The following is a 9,794-nucleotide window of genomic DNA, read 5'->3' on the forward strand; positions in this document are numbered from 1 at the left end:
TTTTTTATTTTGTTCCAAGTGTATTGTAATGTATCTAGGTAGGTAGACAAAGCATTTTAAGCTGAATGGCTGGGATTTAGGCTAGGGGAGCTCTTGGTGGCTTTCCAGCTTGTTGGGAGTAAGGAATATAGTGAGATGTTGGGGTCTTAACTCTAACAGGATATACGTTTATCTTTAACTCAAGCAGAACATGCATTTATCATCCATTGTTTTATTCTAAGCAGCAAGTTTCAAAGCACTGAATTGTATCCTGGTCTCAGGCATGAAGGGGCCTGAGAACTTGAACTTAATTTCACCTTATGTTGATAAAGACAGTGAGGCGAAATGGCTTCTGATGGTAAAGGCAACAGCAGGTGTTAACAGAGGAGCTACAGGTATGCTAAGAACTAACGCTTCGGTTCTCAACAGAGGAGCAATAGAGTTTAAGCAGGTTACAATACTCAGTATTGCAAAGAAAAAAAATTGTGCATGTGCATTTACTGATTTGAATATAAATTTCCCCAGCCCTATTGATCTTACTCTTCTTTACACATGTGGAATATTTAGGATTCAGTGACCTTTGAGGATGTGTGTGTGAATTCACTCAGGAAGAATGGGCTCTGCTGCATCCTTCACAGAAGAAACTCTACAGAGATGTGATGTGGGAAACGTTGAGGAGCCTGGCCTCTGTGGGTAAGGATGATGCCTTACCTTCACTTAGTTAATTATTATGTCAAGGGATTTTGTTGTTGCTGTTGGGATTGTCGTTTGAGACAAGGTCTCACTGTGTGTCACTGACTGGCCTAGAACTCAAAATTATGTAGATCAGTCAGGCCTTGACCTTTCAGAGATCTGCCTGCCTCTGCCTCCCCAATGCTGGGATGAAAGGCATGTGCAACCAAGCCTAATGACAGTGATTTCTTGCTCACCATCACTATTTTAAGAGTTTGAATTTAAAAAGTGGATTACATTGATGTAAACCAGGCATTATGAGCTCATTTCAGACCTAAAACCTAGAAAAGACTTTTGTAAGCTTAAGAGTTTATTATGGTTTTCTGGTTTCACATTTTAGGGAGTGAATTGGAAAATCAGGATGTTACAAATAGGTACAGAATCCAAGAGAAAAATGAAAGGTGATTTTCCACACTAAAGAAAGGAGAATCTTACTACCTATTATATTTTTACAAGATTGTTAAAGTAGGCAAACAAAGGAAACTCATATGTGTTTTTCTTTAAACTCTTCTACTAAATGTATTTTAAATGACACAGATTTTGAACATGGAAATATTTTATTGGACATGGTAATTGTCTTAGGGTTTTATTGCTGTGAAGAAACACCATGACCAAGGCAACTCTTAAAAGATAAACATTTAATTGGGGCTGGCTTCCAGTTTCAGAGGTTCAGTCCATTATTGTCAGGATGAAAATCATAGCATCATGCAGGCAGGAGCCAAGAATTCTACATCTTGATCTAGAAGGCAGCCAGGAAGAGAGTATCCTCTTTGAGAGATCTCAAAGCCCACCTACACAGTGACACACTTTATCCAACAAGATAACACCTCCTCAGACACATGACTCTCGGCCAAACCTACTCCAACCATCACACTGGTACACACTTGGAATCCCAGCACTTTGAAAGCAAAGGCAAAGGCAGGAGGCTTATCATAAATTAAAGGCAAGAGGAACTATCATAAGAGCAAAGATAGCCTGGTCTATGTAGTGAATATAAGGCCAGCCAGGGTTACATAATGAGACTATATAAAAAAAATTAACTTGGAAACAGCATTAAGAAACATCTGAAGAGTTTAAGGTAGCCTGGGTAACTCCATTTTGAAATGAGGAACCATCTTGACTGCAAGCTGAACTCAGGTACCAGAAAATATCACAGAATGTGCACTTGGCAGAAAACAAAGTTAACTCTCCTAGCATCAGCCTCCAGGAAATATCACAGAATAAATACTTAGTAAGAAATAGAGACAATCTCTCCTGGCAACAATCAGTGAGAATTGGCTGGGAAAATTCTTCCCAATGTTCCAGATGCAGTTTAGAAGAATGGCAATTGTGATTATGTAGACGGTCACCTCATCCCTATGGCTTTTACCTGATCCTGTAATGCCAAGGCATGTGCCCCCTTACTTGCTGTCATGGAAACCCCCTCCTTGCGGTTTTTCCCTTTAAAAACTCTGCTCACCCAGGGCTCGGGGTCCCACTTCTCTACTGCTGTGTCAGTGTGACTTGGGTCCTGGGTTTGATCGCATAACACCCAAATAAATTATATTTGGGGCCAACCTGGCCTACACAGTGAGTTCCGAGGTAGCCAGAGCTGTTAAACAGAGAAATCCTGTTACAAAAAAGCAAACAAAGAAACAAACAAAAAATATAACCTGGGAGGTGATGGCACTCTCCTTTAATTTTAATATTTGGGAGCCAGAGGCAGGTGGATTTCTGTGAGTTTGAGACCAACTTAATCTATAGAGCAAGCTCCAGGATAGTCAGGGCTACACAGAGAAACTCTGCCTTGGGAAGAGCAAGAGAGAAAGAAGAGAAGAGAAAACATACATTAATACTTTTTGTTATTATAACTTACATTTGGTTTGAGATTTTTATTGTTATTGTTTGTGTATTTATTTATATATGTGTGTCTAGCAGCTTGAATTTGTGTGCATCAGATGCTCTGGAACCAGACGTACAGGAGATTGTGAGCCTCCATGTAGGTACTAAGAAACAAACATAGAAGAGAAGGAAGTGCTCTTAGCCTCAGCTACTCCTCCAGGCCCTTGTTTGATGTTCTAAGACAGTGTTGTACCCGATTTGTGAGAACCCAAAGATCATCAAGTAGCAATTCCAATGCAAACACACAAGGGTCTTTATTACAAGCTCGAGCTCAAGCCCTCACTGTCACCAACACAGTGGATCTCAAGTGAAAGAAAAAGGGGTTTTTATGGGTTTCAGCAAGCAAGCAAGGGGGTTTCCAGCTTGGCAAGCATCTAATTGGTTGACATTTGCAGAGCAATGTTGCCCTTTAAACTGATTGGTCCAAGTCAGATGTTAAAACCAAAAATGGCCAACTTTAAGAAATCTAAAAGAGCATCTGGAACTCTGGTACTTTCTTGCTTCCTACTGATTGCCCACTGATAGGAAAGTTGTTCTATATTTGTGCCAAATGTACATTCTGTGTATTTTTTCCTGGAACAAGAATCAGGGCTTAGTCAGCCTATACAAAATGGAATTTTACTCAAAATGGAGTTGTTTTGGCAGCTCAACAGGAGTCTGCTCTATAGCGTTACCTGACCACAAACCCATTAACAGTCCTCCTGCCTCAGATTTCCAAATGATGGGATGACAGGCATGTATTGCACCTGTTTTTTAACTCTATTTTATTTTATTTTTTATGCCTCTACCTCCCTTCTACCAACTCCCCAACGCTAGGTAGGAGAGAATGAAGGTTAGTGGGGAGAGGAGGGCATAGGTCTTTACTACTTCTGTCTGTTTGTTGGGTTCTTTGGGGCAATACCAATCTCAGTCGCCAGGATATCTAGTAGTCTAGCAGTAACAAACAGCGAATTCAGCAGCAGGAAAAACAAGCAGCCTTCTTCCTCCTTTGACTGTCTCCTCAAACCATCCTTCGAAGTGTCTTTCTCTCTCAGGCTCTGGTATTTATATTCTCTCCAAGTCCTCAGAATTCAGCAACTTGAAGCTAGCAAAGACCATTCTCCTCTTTGAGCCACATGAGGCTGTTTTCAATTATGGACAAGATAAAAGCAGCCCCATATCCCACACTTGAGATTAAAACAAAAACATAGTTATATAACATAACAAAGTATAACATTTATATAACATAATATAAAGAAGCCAAAACTTCTTCTATATGTCCCCCATTTTGTTTTTTAATGGTTTTTTTTTTGTTGTTGTTGTTATAATGTGTTTTGTTTTGTTTTTAACGTATACACCTTACCCTTATTCATTCAAATACTAATTTCTCCCCCACCCCGCCCCCAACTCTCTGGTTTCAATCCGGATATTGCATTGTGATACCCATCACTCATTCTAAGCATCCTGTCTCAACTCTTGTGTAAACACAAAATAAAGCAACTAGACACAATGTTGAGCAGGGAGGAGCCAGAGACAGGAAAGAGGAGAGGAGCCAGAAGGCAGGAGATGAGTGAGAGGAGAGCGAGGAGAGAGAGCTGGAGGTACCCCTACAGGATTTCTACATGTCCAAAATGTCAGCTAGAAGAAATCTATGAGAACGGTGTCCAATTTTCCTTAAAGGGGTTTGGGTATGTTTTTAGTTGTTTGCTATGGCTACGAAATTTTATTATCATGGGGAGATGTTTATTATTAACGGTCTTATTCAAAGTAAAACAAGGAATATACTGGGATATTTTATAGAAATAGAAAAAGGGTAGATTATTGAATCTACTCAACTTAAGGTTTTATTTCTTATTCCCAAATAAGGTTAATTTTAACTCTGGGATTTTATAGGATTTTGCATTTAGGATATTTACATTTTAATACATTGGTATAAGCTTTAGTATATTGATAGAAAGTCAAGATTACTTCCAATGCTTTTAAACTACTGTTAAAAGGTGTTTAGGATATTAGGTATGCAACTTAATTGTTAGTTATTCAACTCACAGTAATGTCAGACACTAGTCTAATTTATCATAGGAGTATACATCATAGGTTTAACAGATAGATATGATTTTTGTATACAAAGCGATTACATAAAGATAGGTAGCCTTCAAAAACTTCAGAGACCTACAGAATATGGCATTTAAAAGTGTCTTTATTATTTTAAAGATTCTTTGACAATGAGACAAGTCATTTCCTGGCAGCACCCCGCCTACCTAAAAGAAGATAATGAGCATCAAAGAACCTCCATATGGAGATGGCTTCAAATATGGCAAACAAGCCACTTGGGTAAAGAAAATACCCTCGCTTCACAACAGACAAATTCTGCCTAAAATGGGCAAGCTTAAATGCAGGACAAGTCAACTGCTGAACTCTGCCAAGGCAGGGTAAGCAAGTCCTAAATAGTTCCTGCTTCATGTATATGTCTGTCAAAATATTCTGAGCCAGAAGGCTGAAGATGATGCTCCAACGTTATAGAGAGTTATGGGTGACTGTTCAGCAGCAAACTGTCTCTGTCAATTTTTATTTTTTGGAAGCTGCTAACATGCACTTCCTATTTACTCTCATAACTAATCTTATTCCTTCTCAAGTCTCTGATGGGGTTGAAGGCCAAATAGTTACAGTACCACATTTAAGCTTAAGTTGTTTAGAAGTTAAGAAATATTTTCATATAGGTAATACTGAGGAATGGGACCATCCCAGACTAGAAAGAAAAACAGCTGGACCTTGAATAAGGGCCAGCTTAGAAAGAAAAACAGGTAGGGCTACTAAACCTTGAATAGAGGCCAGACCCGATGGCCCTCCCTAGAGGACAGGATGAGCTTATTTTAAAATAAGAAACCTGGGGCAGGGAGGACTGCTCTTGGAAGAAGCTACAAGCTGCCACTACAAAACTGTTATCTTTCTGCTGACTAGTCAATGTAAAGAAACATGTGTGGTCTGATATTTAGGTATAAAAACTCTGTGCTTTGTATGCTTGGGGTCGTCTCCTGCCTTGAAGGGGCAACCTCCATCGCAATCAGAATAAACTAGTGCCTCTTGCTTTTGCATCGAACCATAGTCTGTGAGTCTCATTGGGAGGGGACGGTCCGGAGTTCCTGCAGCGGGAGTGTAGGTCTTGCAATATCAATAAGGATAAAAGTTAATTTAGGTATAGAACTTTAAACTTGTCAAGATAGATAGAATAATCAGATACTTTTTCCTAAGATACCCTTACCATGTGCTAAATACACATGGACTGGACATTGCACATGTAGATTTTACCTAACAGTTTTCATAATTTCATAATTATTATTGTATTGAAAAAAAGGAGCCTTTTATTGGACTTAAAGGGGAAAATGTTGGTATAATGTTTGTTTGTTTGTTTGTTTGTTTAATATATACACCTTACCCTTGTTCATTCAAATACTGATTTCTCCCCCACCCTGCCCCCAACTCTCTGGTTTCAATCCGGATATTGCATTGTGATACCCATCACTCATTCTAAGCATCCTGTCTCAACTCTTGTGTAAACACAAAATAAAGCAACTAGACACAATGTTGAGCAGGGAGGAGCCAGAGGACAGGAAAGAGGGGAGGAGCCAGAAGGCAGGAGATGAGTGGGAGGAGAAGGGGCAAGAGGAGAGTGAGGAGAGAGAGCTGGAGGAGAAATCTTGGAGGACGTGGAGCATGAACCAGACCTAAGATTTCACAAGAAGCAAGTATAATGTGAGAAATCCAAATGTTAGGAAACTGAGGGCTTGGAGGTTTAGGAGGGAGTAAATATTGCCCAGCATTGTGTTCTAGGTTAACTAAAAACCCAGTCTCTGTGTGGTAATTTGGTTATACAGCTGTTTAAGATTAGCAGCAAGCTTTACTAGAAGATAAACCAATAATAAATATTAATAACTTCCTACAACAGTTTTTCTATAACATTAATAAGCTATATACAATAAGAATAATTATGAGAATTACCAGGTAAGAATTACGTTTAAAATGTCCAGTTTATTTGTATTTGGCAGTCTTGAAGAAAGTATTCCACTATCCTATCGTGGTGAATCTAAAGTTGTATATCTAAATCACTTTCTTATCATAACTTAAATTTATCAATCTAGAAACTTTTTTTAGACCCAAAACATTGCCTTAGTTCCTAAACAACTAAGCTTAACTACAGTGACACTAAGTCTTCAGCCCCATCAGACTTAGAAGGAAACAACATTACTAAGTGTGTTGGCAGTGTAGAGCAAGAAACTTCCAGGACTATAGATATGACAGAGAGAGCTGAATGCCTGGGTGTGCCCGCAGCCACACTTAGATACCACCTGAGAGAGGGCTGGGAAAGAGGGATAGAGAGAACAAGGCGACTCGAAGAAGGACATTAAGTCTTTGATCAAGGTGACAATTTATTGAAGGGAGAGCCAGCTATATAAAAGCAGGCGAGAACAAGGAACTTTCTCACTTTAACATCCATCTGCATCAGCCAGCAGCTCATCTGAGAATTCACTCAAGGTTGCACCAAGCTTGCTTATCTTGTTTCCAGGAATTGCACGGAGCTTGTCTATCTTGTTCTCAAGAACAGAGCTCCCTAATGCAAAGCTTGCCAAGGTCAGTCTTTCAGAAGCTGACTGACTGCCAAAGTCAGAAGGCAAAACTTTTTTTACCAGAGACCACTGCTCACGCTCAGCACCAAACAGCAAGTACACACTCCATTTTGACTAATCAAATCCACTCTGGCTGTCACAATTTCTCCCTTTCAAATTAAAACAAAAGGACCATGCCAATCTTGGGGGGGGGGATTTAAAATAAATACCATATCCGTCATGGGAGAATCCCTCTTATAGGGTGACTTCCTGTCTTAGGTGAGTACTTATTGATCATCCTTTATCCATCATTGACTAACTGGCCCATGCACAGGAAAGGAGAGGTTAAAGCTGATGTTTGAGCTGGGGCAAGCCAAACTCCTACCTGGGGTGAGGGAGTTACAGCATGCCACTGTAAAATGGCCAAAAGGACTTTGTGCATGGCATCATTAAATCTAACCTGGTGCTGTGGAGCTGAGTGGACACATCTGGCAATTATAAAAATGAATAATACCAAACCAGCCAAACATGCATAAATAAGAACCCAGGATGGATCAAGAAGCTTTTTTAGATGTTCTCAGATACATTTCAGAAAGGAAGAGTCTATATCTAGTGGCTTCACAACAATTTCCTGTAACTTAGTAAGATCATTAGCAAGTTGAGCGGATAGTTGTACATATTTTGAATCCCATTGTCCCTTAATAAGAGTAGAAAGTTGTTGTCTAGCTAAAGACATATTAGTAACAGGGAAAGGGGTAAGACAGAACTTACCATGAGGATCACAGGAATATTTAGACATGCTTTTTACGACTTTAATTTCTTTAGACAACAAATCTATTTGTTACCACAAAACCAAAATGGCCTGATGAAAAGGATTATTAAGAAGCAACTGAGTTTGATAAGCAGTAGCTGTGGCATTAACTAACTGATTTAATGCTGCAGCAGTAATGGTATTCTGAGAAAGAGCCACTGCAGCCGTAACTCCTCCTGTGAAGGCAGCTAGAATAGTTGCTGTAACAGCCATAGTAATGCCAAATTCTCTTTTAAATCTAGTAACAGGGGTGTGACTGCTGTCCTGGGCTACTGCGAATGTGTGGTCCTTGAGTCGGGGACTTGCTGAAAGCCCTGGGGCAGAGCGCCAGGAGATATTGCAAGCCGAGGCCTGCCAGTCCACTGCATGCTGGGTGGGAGGCTGCTGGCACACTCTGGCGCTTAGGTGCTGGGCAGTGGTGCCGGAGGCCTAGGTACTGCCCCAGGCTTAAGGAGTGGAACAAACATCTGGCTCTTTGTTGGAAATCTCCAAAGCAAGAGTAGTACTTGGGATGAGCATCTTTCTGAAGAAAACGTCTCATTTGTTAAACAACTGGTCTCTGGTGAAAATAAAGCCCTATTAGCAAGTAAACTGAATTCCCTGAAAGATGAGCCATGGCCTTTACATCCAGGTTCTTCTAGAGTTGGCCTTATTGCCCTGAAGCTGGGCATGATGGCTTTGTGGACCAAGGATGGTCAAAAGCATGCAGTCACATCACTTCAGATACAAGACTGTCATGTGTTGAAATACATTCCCAAGGAAAACTGTAATGGAAAAACAGCAGCCTTAACAGTGGGTGGGAAAACCATGTCAAACCGTGTCATGCCCATATAAACATGACTCTATACTGGAATTTTACCAAAAACTTGGATTGCCACCAAAACAGACAATTAAAATCTTTAATGTAACAGATAATGCTGTAATTAAGCCAGGGACTCCTCTTTATGCTGCTCATTTTCACGCTGGACAATATGTGGATGTCACAGCCAAAACTATTGGTTTTCAGGGCGTCATGAAATGATGGGAATTCAAAGGCCAACCTGCTTCCCATGGTCAAACAAAGACCAACAGGAGAGCTGGTGCCATCTCATTGGGGGATATTTCCAGAGTCTGGCCTGGAACTAAAATGCCTGGGCAAGTGGGAAACAAGAACAGGACAGTATATGGACTGAAAGTGTGGAGAGTGAACACCAAGCAGAGCATCATCTATGTAAACGGCTCTGTGCCTGGACATAAGAATTGCTTAGTAAAGGTCAAAGACTCTGTGCTGCCCACATACAATGATTTCTGTAAAAGCCTGCCATTCCCCACCTACTTGCCTGATGGAGATGAAGAAGAACTTCCAGAAGACTTGTTTGATGAGACTGTGTGGCAACCCAGTGCACTTCTGTCACGTTCTCCTGAGGCCCTGCTGCAGCAGGACTTTCTGCCCCTGTGCACTTTGATGAGCCAGAGCAGCAGTAGAACCAAGAATTGGAATCATACTCCCTGATTAGTCATGATAGCACACTCCTGTTTACCAAAGGACACAGTGTGTCACTTCTCCCTCGGTTGAATCTGATTAGCAAAGTTACTACATTAAAGAAACCAGTCACATAGTTTAGATTCGTTAAGATAGACAGTTTGTAAAGAACAAGATGTTTGTCATTTGTAGGTGTCATTCTTTAGATACTTTTCCCAGTTTTGTTTTATGGTGTTTTGTTTTTATAAATTCAACTTTTATTAAAAATTTATTTCTCTTAAAAAAATCTGGTAACAGTCATAAGTCCAACCTTATGATAACGATCTGGGGAAACAACTGGTACCCAGAA

At 40.3% G+C, this 9,794-nt stretch overlaps 1 pseudogene; it reads left to right on the forward strand.

Annotated features, from left to right (window-relative positions):
* The first annotated feature begins 8,349 nt into the window (after nt 1–8,349).
* Nucleotides 8,350–9,475, forward strand: LOC110552988 (large ribosomal subunit protein uL3m-like; annotated as a pseudogene).
* The last annotated feature ends 319 nt before the right edge of the window (nt 9,476–9,794 follow it).

Source organism: Meriones unguiculatus, chromosome 10 (assembly GCF_030254825.1).
Source record: "Meriones unguiculatus strain TT.TT164.6M chromosome 10, Bangor_MerUng_6.1, whole genome shotgun sequence".
Classification (NCBI taxonomy): domain Eukaryota; kingdom Metazoa; phylum Chordata; class Mammalia; order Rodentia; family Muridae; genus Meriones; species Meriones unguiculatus.